The sequence below is a fragment of the Alligator mississippiensis genome, chromosome 11 (genome assembly GCF_030867095.1).
Source record: "Alligator mississippiensis isolate rAllMis1 chromosome 11, rAllMis1, whole genome shotgun sequence".
NCBI classification, from domain to species: domain Eukaryota; kingdom Metazoa; phylum Chordata; order Crocodylia; family Alligatoridae; genus Alligator; species Alligator mississippiensis.
Window position 1 is genome coordinate 3,061,090 of NC_081834.1, and position 16,446 is coordinate 3,077,535.

Consider the following 16,446-nt stretch of genomic DNA (forward strand, 5'->3'; position numbering starts at 1 on the left):
GCAAAGCTCTAAGCTTTAAATCAAATCCTTTCTATTTACTATAGCTCTCCCTTGCAAATAGGCAATACTTGGGTAGCACAAGCCTGCTCCGTTTACTTGGAAGCACCGATTTTGTTTTGCACGGTATTTTAGTTCTCAGACCAGCACCATCCCTGTGAAATAATGCCACTGAAAAAATAATCATAGCACTTCAAATATTTGACCTACTTTCCGTGGCCACCGAGGCATTCATGTGGCATGCGGGCATTATGCCAATGGACGTGGGGGGGGAGGGGGGGATGCTGCACATGAGACTGGAATTTCACTGTTAGACATTACCAATAAAAGCAGCAAGTTGCATTTGCAATCCACTCTGGACACACACTAAATCTTTTACAAGCAAGCACCAGCCATGGAGAGGCTGGATCTCAACATTTCAAGGGCCAGCCCTGGCGTTCATATTTTCTTTGTGCAAAAGCACCATGTTTTTGTTGGGGGTTTTTTTGTAAATCAACCCGGGGATCAGATACAGATTCTTGTACTTTCATGCAAAGATACTGAAATATAAATACCTTTCAAGACCTATGGAGGATTTCTAAAGTTAAAACTAACATCTTAAAATTTAAGATTTCTAAACACGTGGTAAGAACATACCACTATTTGGGATGCGTCTTCATCCAACACAGCATCCAGCTTGAAAATGGTAGGCATCCTACTAAGTCTGGAGCCCAGACCTGCTCTCAGTAGTCATCCCAGATATGGGTGCAACTAGGAAGGTCAAGCAATGATGTCTGGCAAACAGGCCAAGCTCTTTACCATCTCCAAGTGTCTGTAGGGGTAACTGAATTTGCTAAACCACTATCTCCAAATCCAGCCCAGAGACTTCTGGGTCTCAGCTTGTGCATATCTATCTTGCCTTCACACAAACACAGCTAACTACCCCTATCAGCTGGCGGCCAATTCAGATCCGAGAAGCAGAGTCCCTCCATGCTGCTGCTGGAAGGCAAGCCTCCAAACTGGTGGGTGGCTCTCTGCTACCCTCGTACTCCCCCCACCCTTTTATTTTTGGGATCTCTCTCACCTCCATGCACCTGGATGTGACATCAGGGCCCACAAGTCTCCAAGAGCATAAAGGAATCACTGGACTAGGAAGAATTATTTAAACCCCAAAAGTGTTAGCTTATGGCACGTAACTTTGGGTACTTGCTAGCAACCACTGGCACCATGGCAAACCCCAACAGGGCACACCGAGACCCAGGAGGGTCTGTACATGCGCTAAACATTGCAACCACGTTCTCCCCTTAAAAGCAAGCCAGGGGATTTTAGTCACAACAGTGACTCGCAAACCTTTCCTTTCCTCGTTCCAGAAAACACACAGCCGACTGACCTATCAAAAAGCAAAAAAAAAAGGGTTGTGTGTTTCCCCTGACATTACAAAAAGATGTCCTGATCTTATTGTTGACATTTATCATTAAGCAGAGAGACATCCGAATGCCTGACGAGGAAGTAAAGCTTCTTAGGGTTTAAAAGAAGCCTACATTAAACAGCAGGGATGCAATCATTGATTAGCCTGACAGACTGAGACATGCTACATTGTTCATGCAAATTTCTGAAAGGACTAAAATGCAGCTAACGCCATGTAGTAAGTGGCCCTTCGTACCGATACAAAACTTTGTAATCAAATATTTATTAACCGAGCACAGAATTTGAAAATGGTGCTGATTGCAGGAAATAAGCCACTCCAACGCTAGCTGTGTTTTCCCTTCTGAATAGGTGATGTGAAAAACGCGTTTTTACAACGTATTCGGTGGCTACTACAGGACCATCGTGAAATTCTATTTTTTTAGGAAACTTCTCCCACATCTAGAGGTGGAAATGAGGTCGTAACCTCAACAGGCACGATGAACCACATTTTACAAGCAAGTCCCACTGCTTCAAGTAATCAGAGGCTAGCAAGCTACTAACAGGAACAGCACGCCGACTTGGAGGCTGCAATACTATGAGCACGCCAATTCTCCAGCCCAGGCTTTCTTCATTTTTAAAGGGGGGGGGGGGTTCTTTTTTACCCGGGACGTTGTCAGATTTCCATACATACCGTGTACCCAAAACACCACCTCCAAAAAAGATTAATGAAAAATAACCCTACCACCTTACTTGGGAAGCTCACACCCCCTTCCCTTTCTGAAACGGGATAATTTGGCACGTACTAGAGGAGTCCGAAAGCTACATTTCAAGTTACCGACAGAATAGCCAAAGCAGCGTTGAAGTAGTTTGCTACATCTTACGACAGAAGGAAACAGAGAGAAGGAACAAAAAAAAAAAAGAAAGAAAACGCACTCCCGTTTTGGGGCCCAATCCCGAAGGAAGGCTTCCCGTCGATTTACGACAAACGGGGCTGTAACAGGCATCGCTTCCGAGCCAAGTTGCGGCCCGCTCACCTGTTCCTGCGGCAACCGCCCGCCTTCTCGCCTGCCACGTCTTGATGTTAATTAATTAATTAGCGGGAGGCTGCCCATTATAATGCCCCGATGCCGGGGGGGGCACTCTGCAGCTCCAACCTCCCCTAATACCGCAGCCCAAGCCTCGCAGATGTAATTGCTGTCTCTCTTCTGCCCCCTTTCGGAGACTCACTATGCTGCCCCCTTTTTGGGGCTCCCTATGCCCACACTTGGGCTCAATCACCCCTCTCTGGGGCCGGGGTCTACGCCCCTATAAACTGCGCCCTCACTGGCGTCTGGCTGTGCCCCACTTGGGCTTACAAAATGGCCCCCGTCCTGGGAGCTCGCCCCGCCCACGCTGGGGTTTCAGAAATGCGCCTCCCTAGGGCTGGGTCTATACACCCTGTATGCTGCATCCTCCTGGGCGCCGGGGTCCCCGCACACTGCTGCAGGTCCCTATAAGTAGGTTGCGCCCTCGCTGGCGCCGGGGTCCTCACTTTATCGTGAGCCCCCCTATGAGGCCTCCTCCAACCCCTAATAGCCTCACCCAAGCCACCGGTTCAATGAACAAAACAAAGAAGCCGCCTGGCTACAACCATACTGCTCCAACATCTTGGAGCTGACTCTCAAGCAGTACCTGCGGTTGCTTCTCGCATCTCTCCCCCAAGGAGCTCCTGCCTCTCTGGCTGTTGGCAGGGAACTCCCAGCCTGGCCTCAGCCCTGGGCTTTTATAAGGGCCAGGCCCTGCCCCCTTCTGGCCAGCTGACTCCCATTAGTTGCCCCAGCAACCTGCAGCTGTGCCCCTTATGTTTGGCCAGGGCTCTCTCCCTGGCAGTTTTCACTCCTTAGGAGCCAGGCACTGACGTGCCCTGCGACAGGGGCCTGTGAAACCCAAAGAGCTGGGTTCTCCTTCCGCACACGAGCGAAGCGACCCCGGTTTTAGCAGGTGCGCGGATGGGTCTCAACACAACACCGTGCCCACAGAAAAGCAGCTGATTGCTGTTCACTTCATTTGCATCCCTATTTAGACATCAAGGTTCGTTTTGGTTTTTTTAATCTCAGCATAAGAGGGGGAGAATTGTGCAGCCTCTTTAAATATGCCGCATCCCTCCAGAAAGCTTCATGACTTCATCTGTTTTTCAGAGCGTTGTTTGCCAACATCTTGCTACCAGCTGTCCCACCCAAAGAGCTCCGAATGATCTGGCTCAGGTATTGGAAGCAGTATAGCCACGTCAGTGCTACACAGGCCACATCTAAGAAGGAGGAAATATCTGCCTGGGTATAACACTGCGCTCACAAGGCAATACCCCGTCCAGCACTGAAGCTGGTATCTCGGCTCAGCACTACCTTACCCCCTGGAGATATACTTGTGGTCGAGATGCAGCTTATTTAGGCAAAGTGATTTAATTTAATATGTAACATTATAGCAAATTTGGACCTCGCAAAGTATAAGATCAGGAAAAAAAATTAACATTTCAAAGGTGAAATCTAGACGAAGACTGCGGGGCTTGTCTACACCTGAATATTAAACCAGCAAATCCACTAGTGGAGAGAGCTCATGCCAGTAAGAGTCCTGTGTCTGGTACAGTTTGAATCAGTTGGTGAAGAAGACAAAGACTAGTCAGATTAAAAATTAAAAAAAAAAAAAATCAAAATCCCTTATTAATTATATCCACTCTGGCACATGCATGTGTGCACATGCGTCTTATTTTATATATATCCTAGCTTCCTCTCTCTCATATACATACAGAGGAAGCAAGGTTAAAGCCTGAGCTTACTGTAATCTATTAAAGTCATTTCAATTTTCCTGTAGTTTAATTCTTTAGAATTAGGGCAGGAAAACATGCAAAGGCAGTTTTCTTTGCAACTCCTTCCACTGGGCTCAGCAGCTGAGCTTTTCGAGGAGCAGACTTGCACAGGAAATTATTTTTTTTTATGCTGGATGGAATCGTTATATGAATCCAGCTCAAAAAGGGTGAAACGGGGAGGGGAGATAAAAAGAAACCTAGATACAAATCCATACACTTCCCCTTGGCCACTCTGGTACAGGAGTTGTGCTGAGAGATGTTATGTTAGCACTCCCATTCTGGACAGGGACCCAGCTATGAAAAATGGCCTCTGTCTCTACAGAAGACCTCCCTCACTGGGTTGGCCGCATGCATTTTTAAGTTAGGTCTTTTAGCCGTGTCCACACGTGGCACGGACATTTGGCTCCCCAAGGACAACTAGCGGCAGCGCATCCCATTAGTTGTCCCCAGCGAACGCTCACGCCATGCACATTCTGGCATGCAGCAAGTTACCCCAGGTGGGGTAGGGGAGGCTGAAGCCAGCACTGTGCTGGCCCTACCAGCCTTACTTGGGGTCCTGGGGGCCTCCCCAGGATGCAGAAGCAGCAATTCTGCCGTGCAAAGCCTGGCTGGCAGCCGCGGCGCGGTTCCACCTGGGCCGGCTCCAGTTTTCAGCAGCATGTACTTCCTGTGCGTGCATCGCTCTGCTTTTGACCAAGGTCAAAAAAAAATCCTCCATGCTTCACTGCAGCATGGAGAACATCTGAACGTGCGGTACGTGGCATCCGCAGCACCATATACCCCACGGCCGCACTCGTCTGGATGCAGCCTTTGTTGCAATGGCTCAAAAAAAGACCTGAAGAACTGATGGTAAAACATATGACTAAGCATGGGGACAGAAATCAGGTGCAGCAGGGTCATAAGACCTGCCATTGGCAGGGTCAGACCTAGATCCATCTTGCCCGGTCTCCTGTGTCACGCCCTGGCAGGAAGCAGATGCGGAAAGGGAGAGTGAGCTGGGTCTGAGCAGGTTTCCCCCCACCCCACTGTTCCTGTCTCACTTGCAGCCTCCAGCATTGAAGGTCTACAGAAAGGTCTGATTCAGGAGCTGCATCCTTAACTTCTGTGCTCAATACCTAATGATGCCCCTGTCCTCCAAGAATTTGTCCAATCCCTTTCTGAATCTTTGCAACACCTTTCATCGTGCTCAGCAACCGAGCTGCCTCTTCACCCAGAAAGGGGAGGAAGATAGGTACCTTTGACGTGCCCTCCAGAGTGAAGGGGTATAAAGAAACCCAGCCCTTTCAAGCCTGATAAGGTAGCAGAAGCTTGGCAATTATCTGACAAGGCAGCTCTTGTGTTTCAGGATGCAACCCTGTTGGACTCCCTGTGCAGATCTTAGTAGAGCAAAAGAAGCTTTAATAGTAGACCAAGACATTTCTTCCCCTCGTTGTCTAAGTAATGGATTTCCACTAAGAACACACCAGGACACTTTCCTTATTGAGTTTACAGCTTAAACTGAAGAACAACTCACAAATGTAAAATGGAGTCTGCAGGGAAAAGATCTAATTCTCTGTACTCCACATTATATTTTTACAAGCAAAAAAATGCAAGGATAAAAAAAAAAAAAAAAAGAGAGGACCCCTGAGCTTCAACTTCATTTTTATTTTCTATGTCAAGCCACCTCGGAAAATGAAATCCTTCAGTCTGAATCTCCCATTTTATAATAAAGCTCGTGAATAAACTAAGCTATTTCTACACATGCCGTGATACAGTACTTACTGGTTTCATACACCCTTATGTCAAGCTTATTTGCACTGGAAGAATATGAAAAGCAGGCCCAGTTCACCCATGCCCTGCACCTTGTCCTTTCCATCCTTCTAGCTCTTGCTCATATTTTCATTTACACCAAATACAGCATGATGGTGGTACTCTGAATATTACCGCTATGATCTAGAGCAATCTAGACCCTTTTACAGTCCTCTTACCCTGCATCTGTCCACTGGTGGTGCAGTGCGGCGGTGGAATTTGGCCTTATTTATTCAGAGACGTGAAAACAAGCTCAGTATTTTACTGCTTGGAGAACACCTAGTGGTGTCACCTGTGTGTGCAGGTGTGCATCTCCAAAATAAATTTAAAAATTACACACATATACACACACACACACCTATACCCATAATCTACAGCCAGCCCTTTGCCCTCTTTTGCCCAACTTCAAATCCTCCCATTTCACCACTCCCTTCAAAAACTGACATCAAAAATCCCTTTCCACTCAAAACTTGAACATTAAAAGCAGTCTCACACATCGCAGAGAGGGAGCAGAATATGCATATATTTCACACTGTAGAGATTTAAACTGGCAAGCTCTTGATGAATCACCAAAGAAATAATGGACACTACTGATGAGCTGTGCAGACGTACACACACAGACTAGACCTAGCATGCTGTGAAGCAGCTAATGGCAAATCTTTTAAGTGAGGCCACGACAGGTAATAGAAATCCTGAGAAAGTTCACAGGCCTGTTTCCCTACCTGGTAGAAAGAGCCCTCCCTTCCAGTTCCCTCGCTGCAAATCCATCCATCCTTCTGCTGAATGGAACAGAAGCATCATTAAATGTTAGGGCTATATGTTTGAGTCCTATGAACACCTTCCAATGAATCAACTCAAGTTATCCGATTGGTATGCAAACTTCTCTTTCCGTTTTAAAATTGCTAGTTTATTCCAAAGTACTCGTGTGTGTGTGTGTGTGTGTGTGTGTGTGTGTGTGTGTGTGTGTGTGTGTGTGTGTGTGTGTGTGTAAAAATGTTCCACTATCACTCAATCTTATCTTTAGTCAAACATGGACGTTTTGCACAACTGTAAAGCAATTTAAACCTTTTGGGTTCCAACAAAAAAATCTTATTTTTATGGAATGAGAGGAAGGTAATATCTGACCCAGCAGAAGCCAGGAATAAGAAAAAGCTTGACTGACAGTATAGACTTTTCTTAGGACTTCAACAGAAAAATCCATTACATGGAAATATAGCCACATTTCTCTGCAATTTCATCTGTCCACTGAGGTTCAAAGAGCATGCCTTGCAGTCAGCCTTACATTACGCCTAGTTATGGAAAGCACTTTCCTAATACAAAAGAAATATTCTCTTTAGGGTAGGACTTGACATTTTAAGAACCGTTCTGCTAATATTTTACTTCTAAGCCGGATTTAACCACAACACAAGAGAAATTGCAGCGTGCCAAAGAAGTCTGACTTAACTGCCAACTTTCATAACAGTATGAAAATAACCTGATGAATTCTCGCTGCGGTAGTTTCTTGCAGAGAAAAAAGTTACCCTCAACCTCAGAGCAAATATTCAAGAGGAAAAATCATAAGAGTCTTCTGACATTTGTAAAGCTTTTTTTCTGTTCTTTCTTTCTTTTTTAATTTCCCCCTATTCCCAAGGGACACAGAGCTGGTCAAAATCAGCGCCTTAATTAAACCAACTGTAAATGATTTGAGATTGTACACCCATTGTCTTAAGTAAGTTTGAGAATTGAATGTCGTTAGTCCCCTTCCTCCCCTCCCCGCCCCGCCCCAACCCAACAGCACGATGGTAATATTCATTTGAACATTAACGAGTAGAAGCTGAATTGCCCAAAATCATGGCGTGGTTGCATTATACCCTGTTGCAGCCATGATGGTCCAGGGAACGTGCAAAAAGCAGGACTTATTTGGCTATATTGCTGCAGTTGGGAGAGATGTTAGACAAGCTTTCAGACACGACATGCCTTTCCGCAGACCTGAGAAAGAGTGAGGAGGGGCTGTTTGAAAGCCTGTCTAACATCTCTCCCAACCACACGGTTGATCCAATAAAAGATATTTGAAAACAAGTCCTGCTTCTCACGTGAAGCCTGCTAAGTATAGAAGAAAGGGGCTCCATGCAATTTAAGTATTCAAGTGCTAAATTTAAAGTATTAAAGTATCTTAAGTGTTAGGATAACTAGTTAGCTGCTATGTAATACAGAAAGCAACCCATCTCTTGCCATTCAAGTTCACCGACACATCTTTATTTTAATGCAGTAATTTAAAGCCTGCAGCTTTAATACAATGGATATGCTGCTCTAAAAAGTGACTGATACCATGTCAAAGTCTTTTTATTTAAAGACTAAGTACAGTATGTGTAACAACCATTCAAGCACTTTCCATGCTGCCTTAAATATACATCTTCATTTTGACATGAAAGCTACAGTGAGCTCTAACATACAGTAGTTTTGCTAATGGGTTGAACAATGGATTTGTATAGGACGTTTTGGACAGGGATGATCCTGCATCAGGCAGGAGGTTGAACTAGACGACCTCTGGAAGTCCCTTCCAACCCAACATTTCTACAATTTCTATAAAAATACACCTGGAAAAATTAAATCTGTAGCCTACACATGAGAGTAAGTAGTCTCTAAAAATCAGATGTGGTCACTGGCACCAGCCAAGTTAACCCCCAACTCGGGAAGCTCCAGCTTATCTTTTAACTCGAATGGTAGTAGCAATGCCGTGCAATCGAGGAGGACTGCACCCAAGGTGGGGCACTCACGATAGAGACACCGATTAAAACCTGTTTCCCCTGGAATCAGACACAAACCACCTGCAGAGGAATCGTTACCAGCGTTTTCATCTCTGATGCTTCCAATCTTACTATTTCACATCTGTTAAGTCATGGCTTAGAAGTTAGGCAAAACACCGAAGGGAAGTTTAATAAGACTTCATCTCAAAAGTGCAATATGAAAGACTGATATCAAAAGACTTGTATGTTGTTTTCCAGAAACTAGAGAAACTCTGGACATGTGTTCTGCCTTCCAAAATTACAATTAAATTATAGTACAAACTCCTAAAGTCATAAACTCCTCCCAAGACAGTTTTAGGCTGGAGATAAGAAAACATTTCTTCATTGTTCGAGCCCCCAAGACCTGGAATAGGCTCCATCCAGAAGTGGTGCAGGCACCTACTCTGGACTCATTCAAGAAACGTTTGGATGTTTATCTTGCTGGGATCCTTTGACCCCAGCTGACTTCCTGCCCCTGGGGCGGGGGGCTGGAGCTGATGATCTTCAAGGTCCCTTCCAGCCCTGACGTCTATGAAAACTATAAGAAGAGAGCCAAGTCCAGGTGGTAGGGGAAAAGAGAGACTATGTTTAAGACAAAGACCACTATGTAAGAAAACATTATTTAGTCCATCTCAACAGGTTACCATGTTCTTCATTGGACGTTCAAGAGCAAGGCTAGGCTGGGGGGTTTAGATAGGGTTGATCCTAGCAGGGACTACACTAGATCACCTCCCACAATCCCTCAGAGCCTTATTTTTTTTCTGTGGCTCTATAGTGCAATACATCTTATATCTCTAAGGAGAGATGAGGAGGAAGCACGAGGAGAGAAAGTCTGCAACACAAGAAGAAAGTCAGGGAGAACAAAAATTCAAAGCTAAAGAACCAGGTTTGAGAGGGGGAGATCTGAAGGAAGGAGGACTCTGTGTTCAGGAGAAAAGATGTCACCCCGGGTGCAGAAGCAGTCTGAAAACAGGTAGAAAGCAGGAGCAACAAAGCTAGAGAAAGTGGAGTGCTGGAGGCAGGGAAGGCAGTGAGATCAGAGGCAGGCAGGTGTGCAACATCTTACATGAGGATGAGACGTTTGAACAATACAGCAAAAGCCCAGAAACCAGCTTGGTGAGCTGGGAAAGCAGGCAAGAGTAAGACGAGGCCAAATCCTCCCCCTGATGCATTAGATGTCGATCCAGGGAAGGCAGTCGAGTTACTGCAGACATACCACTGCAAACAGAGTGTAAGTTATACCACCACTTTTATTCAGATGCATAAAAACGTTAATGTGAACAGTTCTTTGCTAAGCAGCAGCATAGCAATAGTCAGGAGGGAATGGTGCCACCTCCAGAAATCCTGACACTCGTCACGCATGCAAGGCACGAGGCCTTCCTGACTCGACAGTCTGCCGAGACGGCCTGCTCTGAAGGTCTGGGGAAATCAAAGGCAGGCACGGTTCTCTGGGTAGATGCGATCTCTTTTATTAGACCAACTACATAGTCGGGAAAAAGTTCTTCGCAAGCTTTCGGGGGCAATCATGCTTCTTCTGGCATTGGGAGACTCTGCCGCTGTTCTCAAATCAAAATCGTGAAGTGCTTTAGAACGGTGCTACGACGCGGACCGAAAACTCCTTACCCAAAGCTAGTCAGAGAAGACCCGGCCTGTCACTTAGATAATGCTTTCACCAGCTTCGGACTAGATCGCCTCCAAGAATGATTTCTTTTCCTGTTGAAACAGCCAGAAGGATCAGCACTGTAAACAGAAGTTCTGTTGTCAACGAATCAATCAATTGGATAATAAAGGAGCTAAGGACACTTGTCTTACAAAAAATTACTTCCAAACGCTGCCAAACCCAGCTTTTCTTTTTTTTCTGGGCCACTAGCCAGATACTAATCATTTTAGGACCTTACTAATTTTTAGCGGCGTAATATCATGCTCAGCCTGTGCTTGAGGATACTCTCCTGAACTTTATCTCCTGTTTTATCCAACATTTTGCTACTGTTTAGCACATAGAAAATAGTATCCATCCTACTTGAAAAGAGCTAAGGAGCTTCACAAGACATCTCTTCAAGAAGTTACGTGCGTTTTTCTTAAAGTGAATGCCTTTTACATTGCTTTTAAGTCATTTTTCATGCATGAGAACATGATGGCCGGGCGTGTTCCACATCCTCCTGGAATGCAAACTCCGCGAGCCAACGCGACTTTGGTTAACACTAAGCTCACCAAACTAGTTCATCGTGGCAGGAGGTCTAGCCTTGCCCCGAGCAAAAAAAGAAAACAGTGCAAGTTTTGACAATACGGATATCTGAAACCTGCAAAAACAGACTTCAGTTGCAACTTGTATTCAAATATGCAATCCTTTTCAAGTGGAGCAGGATTCAGAGAACAGGGGAGCAGGATTCATTTTAGAATTAAGCTTGGTCTCATTTATATACATCCGTCATTGGGACACCTGACAGTCAAACATGTGTACGGCGCGGTACTTTAAGCAAACATCAATCGCAATATTTGACGCAGATACACAATGCTTACAGTGCCAACGGGCATATTTGCAAAGCAAGATACGGCCGTAGAAAATTTGAAATATTATCAAAGCAGGTTACAACCAGCCAAGTTCAAAAGTGCATAACGTCCTTACAATGCTTCCTGCTTGGCTAGCACTGACTGAAGAATTATTAATAAAATTGGCAACTCTTAAATCTATAAGGCTGCAGGCCATATTGCTCAAGCTCATATTCGCCTTAAAGAGACTGCTCGTAATCTGAGTTTGTGCTTAGCATACACCACTCCCTTTCAGTCGAGAAGGCGTCGGGTGGAAGACTGTGGAGGGGCTGGCCTTCTACATAAATCTGCCTGGCTACTGGGAGGCGATGGGATATACTGGTCTGAATCCACGTCATCAGCTTGCCCCCTGAAACTTGAGCATAAAATCTGACACGTATGTTCACAGATGTGCAACGATTTAAAAGCAAGGGCAATGTCTGACTTACAGCTGTCGGCATATTCCCATTTTTCTGTAAACAATTCCAAAGCTGTTGGGTAAAGGGTGATTTTCATATCACATTTTTTTTAAATAAAATTAGCAGAAGATGACAGAATGAATTATCTTTCTTGTTACCTAACCTTCTGTTTGCCGACACAAAGCTTCCTAATTCCCAGGGGGTTCAACTATGCCTGGAGTGGTTTTAAATTATTCTCCTGCAGGAGAAAGATTGTTTGCATCATGTATCCTTTGCAGAGAGTTTGCTATATCCTCCTCAGATTATTCAATGGTCATTATTTCCTGAAGGCACAATGAGGTGCCTGTGTAGACTTTGCCCATTTGAATTAAATTCACAATTAAACCAGATAGATATTCTTGCACTAATTCATTTCCAGCATGAGAATGCTTAGCCATTACTTATTAGCATATTTGTAATATAACAAAGCTTCAGTTTATTACATCTACTGTAGGATCAGCATGTCGTAAATGAGGATCCTTGACACAGATACCGTATACAAGTAGACCTTTTCAGTCGTTGTCATGTATTCCCATATATCAATCCTGTAATCTTTTAGATGAGACTTGAGGACCGATCCAGTACCCTCAACTCCAGTCCAGTAGAAACGGGAAGAGAAGGCTCTCCACTGTGTTGAACCGGGTTACTCTACTGTAAGATACTAGAGAGAATAAGCAATTACCAACACAGAAACCGTACTACTGCCCGCAACGGAAAAGAGTTCAGAGACAACTGAACAGACGCTTCTAGGAAGCCAATCGGAGAATCAACATGTAGTCAGCTTCCCGGCCGTAAAGATACCCTTTGGCACTTGCTTTCCCTGTGGCAAGCCAAGAATTCTTTATATTGCAAAGGATTTTGTTAAAATCATAGCACAAAGTCAGCAAAACCAGGCCAAAAAATAGTGGGGCAATTCAAACTAAACCATAAGCCAAATAAACTCCCAAGCTGCAGCATGGGAAGGAAGTACATTCATCGCTCAAAACCTGAAGCCCACATTCATAAGCCTTTGCCTTCTGACCCCAAACAGGTTGGGGGGTTTTCCCCTCCCATTGACATGTTCTGTAGCGTGGAACGAGCGATGGGAAAAGCTTTCCAAAGCCCCCTCCCTTGTCTCAGCCAACAAAACTGGCTGTAAAAGATTACAGACAGAGGGAGCCTTACAGCTCGATGCCATAAGTTTATCTGAGATAAAGCAGCAGTACAGCACAACAGGAGTCGGTCCCTCTGAAGACTGCTGCTGAATATCGCAGGTGTGTTGTTTGGCAACAGCCACAGCCGCACAGGTAAGGCGTGCTGCTGTCCAGCTACAGGTCATTTATTTTAAATTGCTTTTTTCTTTTTTTTAAATCCCAAATACCTCTGAAGCTTTGCCCAAGCAATTCTTCCACCATACGGATTAGAGAAAGTATTAGGAAAGAGAACACACGGGACTCTTCCTTGCTATTTAGTATGCGCAGAATTAATTGTACCCTTCCACGGGCTAACGCTATGATGGATCTTTAGGCAGCGCTTTTCATCAACGGATGTGAAGAGCTGACAGGTGTGCAAGTAGCAATATTCCCCTTTCTCAGATAGAAAACGTAATCGCTGGTCTGTGGCCACACAGGGGCTGATGATATATGTTCATTTTCATCACTATCGGGGTACTTCTTCCATCCCTTTACAGTTGCACGTGGCCCACTCCATGCTGAAATCTAAATGAGAAATACCAAACCCACGCAAGGAGGGGTTTTGGGGTATTATTATGTATTTCTTTATCCCCCACTACAAAGTGAATAAAGGCCCACAATTCTGCTTGGGGATGGGCAGAAGGGAAGAAGAGCCTTGAATGAACAGGAAAAAGAGAGCATGGTTTAAACCCCCCACCTCCTTTCCTACTCTCTTCCTTGCTCACCATCCCTTCAGCTGCCTGCACTATGCTGCTTCCTCTATTACTATCCATAGATTAATTAGACGGAGGAACAGTTCTCTCTCCGCACTGAGGCTATAAGCATATCAAGAGAGACAGCCCTTGGACTCTGCATCTTAATATCCTTATAACCCTCGTTCAACACCTCGGGATGGTTTGGAAGGGAACCGGCATTTTCCCACACACGTGTGTTCGGTCGCCGAGCCTCAGCAAACCGAAGAGTAAGCCACAAATAAGCTGGAATGGCTCTGCCCGGTTTACAAACAGAAGAGCAAGAAGGAGGTGGGAACAAACCTCCCGGCGATTTCACACTATTTAACAAAGAGCTTGAAAAGACCCCGAACACGCAGCGTGGCTCTCTCGCAGGGCATCCGGTTCTCCTTGACGAGCACCGACACCTCGACGAAGGACACGCCGAGGAGCGAGGCGTAAACCGAAGCGTTGCGCCGAGACACCAACAGGACACTGGTGCAGCGAGGGAAGGGCGACTCCTCGACAGCAACAGCTCCGCGCGGCGCTGGGTTTCGCTGCAACCGTGTCAGAGGCCGGCAGGGCGCTCCGCGGCTCCGTCTGCGTCTAGCACGAGTCTACAGCGGTGACTCTCGCCCGTCTGAGACACGAGGCGCCCCCCAAATAACACCAGCTTTCGGGTCTCGCCCCTGCTCGAGTCCCACCTCCCGCTGCGCAGCAACAACAGAGCAGCTCCTCCCTGGCAAAGAACCGGGGAAGACCCCAGCTCGCGTCTCTCTCCGACCCGCCGCTGCCGCGTGTCTCCTGCGTGTTCGCACACCCAACGCTGCTGGCACTGCCTGGCACACCCCGGCACCCTCGAAACGATCCCAAGGTTACCCAGGCAACGGCGCGCCCCCGAGTGAGCACGGCGAACCGCCTCGGCAACCGGGGCAGGTCACGCCCGTGGCATTTGTGCTCGTGTCAAGAGCCGTCCCGCCGTGCTCGCACCCCAACAGCACCCTATCACCACGCCCATGTGACGCACCGCGCTCGGACCCCAGCACCGCGCTGGCGCTCTATCACCGTGCGCACGCCACGTTCACGTGACGCACCACGCTCGGACCCCAGCACCGCACTGGCACTCTATCACCATGCACACACCACACACACGTGAGGCTAACGTGATGCATCGCACTCGGACCCTAGCACCGCGCTGGCGCTCTATCACCACGCGCACGCCACGTTCACGTGACGCACCACACTCGGACCCCAGCACCACCCTATCACCATGCACACACCACGCACACATGAGGCTAACGTGATGCATCGCACTCGGACCCCAGCACCGCGCTGGCGCTCTATCACCATGCGCACGCCACGCACACGTGACGCACCACGCTTGGACCCCAGCACCACCCTATCACCACGCGCACACCACGCTCGCATGAGGCTAACGTGACGCGCCACGCTCAGACCCCAGCACCACGCTAGCGCTCTATCACTATGCGCACACCACGCGCACGTGAGGCTAACGTGACGCGCCACGCTCGGACCCCAGCACCGCGCTGGCGCTCTATCACCGTGCGCACGCCACGTTCACGTGACGCACCACGCTCAGACCCCAGCACCGCAGCAGCACCCTATCACCATGCACACACCATGCACACGTGAGGCTAACGTGATGCATCGCACTCGGACCCCAGCACCGCGCTGGCGCTCTATCACCATGCGCACGCCACGCACACGTGACGCACCATGCTTGGACCCCAGCACCACCCTATCACCACGCGCACACCACGCTCGCATGAGGCTAACGTGACGCGCCACGCTCGGACCCCAGCACCACGCTGGCGCTCTATCACTATGCGCACGCCACGCGCACGTGAGGCTAACGTGACGCGCCACGCTCGGACCCCAGCACGGCGCCAATGTGATGCACCACGCTTGCATGCTCACACCCTCGCACCGTGCTCACACCCTAGCACCGCGCTCGCATGATGCTCGCACGCTCGCACCCTGGCACGGCGCTGACACGCTGGACCCCCTCGGGCTCAGCGGCAGGACGCGGCCCGCCCCCCGCTCCCCGGGCCCGGCCTGGCAGGGGCGGGCGGGCGGACGCCCCGGCGAGCCGTGCCGGCGGCAGAGGAGCGGCCCCGCGGGCGCTGAGCCGCGCCGCGCCGCGCTGCCCCGGCCGGAGCCGCCTCCTGCTGCTGCTCCGAGGCCGCCTCAGGCGCGGGGCGGCGCGGCGCCTACCTGCGGGCAGCGGGTGGCGGGGCTCGGCGGGCCCGGCTGGGAGCAGCGGCAGCCGCGTCCGGCCGAGGCGGAACCGATCGCGGGGAGGCGGGGCCGGGGAAGGCGCCCAGCGCCGCCCCGCCGCTCCCACCAACGGCCCCGCCCGCGTCGGCGCACAACCGCCCAATGGCGGCGCGCCGGGGCGGAGCCGGCCAATCGGGACGAGGGGAGGAAACCCCGCCCCCACTTCCCGCGAGAACCCCGCGCGGGGCCCCGCCCAATCGCGGCGGAGGGGGCGGGGTGACGGGGAGCGCCCAATGGCGGCGCGGGGCTGGGGAGGGGGCGGGGTCAGCGCTGGCCGCAGGCGGTGTGAGGCCGAGAGGCCGCAGAGGGTGGGCGGGGGGCGATGGGAGAGGAGGTTGCGCGTTGTGTGTCCGCCCCCCACCTGCCTGCCTTCCCTTCCCTTCGCAGGGCCAGGCCCAGCAAGCCCCGGGGAGGCTCCTCTGCACGCCGTGCCTGGTTTAGGGGGGCAACCCTGCTGAAAACAGGGCCACCATGAGCCCCAGGAACTGCCCAGGCTTCCCT

At 48.8% G+C, this 16,446-nt stretch overlaps 1 protein-coding gene across 1 annotated transcript in view; it reads right to left on the bottom strand.

Annotated features, from left to right (window-relative positions):
* The window catches only part of GLCE (glucuronic acid epimerase), a 106,074-nt gene extending 90,089 nt beyond the window's left edge, over nt 1–15,985 (bottom strand). Inside the window, exon 1 of the mRNA XM_059714521.1 lies at nt 15,883–15,985. The gene's annotated coding sequence lies outside the window, so the exon portion shown is untranslated. The remainder of the gene's footprint in view (nt 1–15,882) is intronic.
* Between the last annotated feature and the right edge of the window lie 461 nt (nt 15,986–16,446).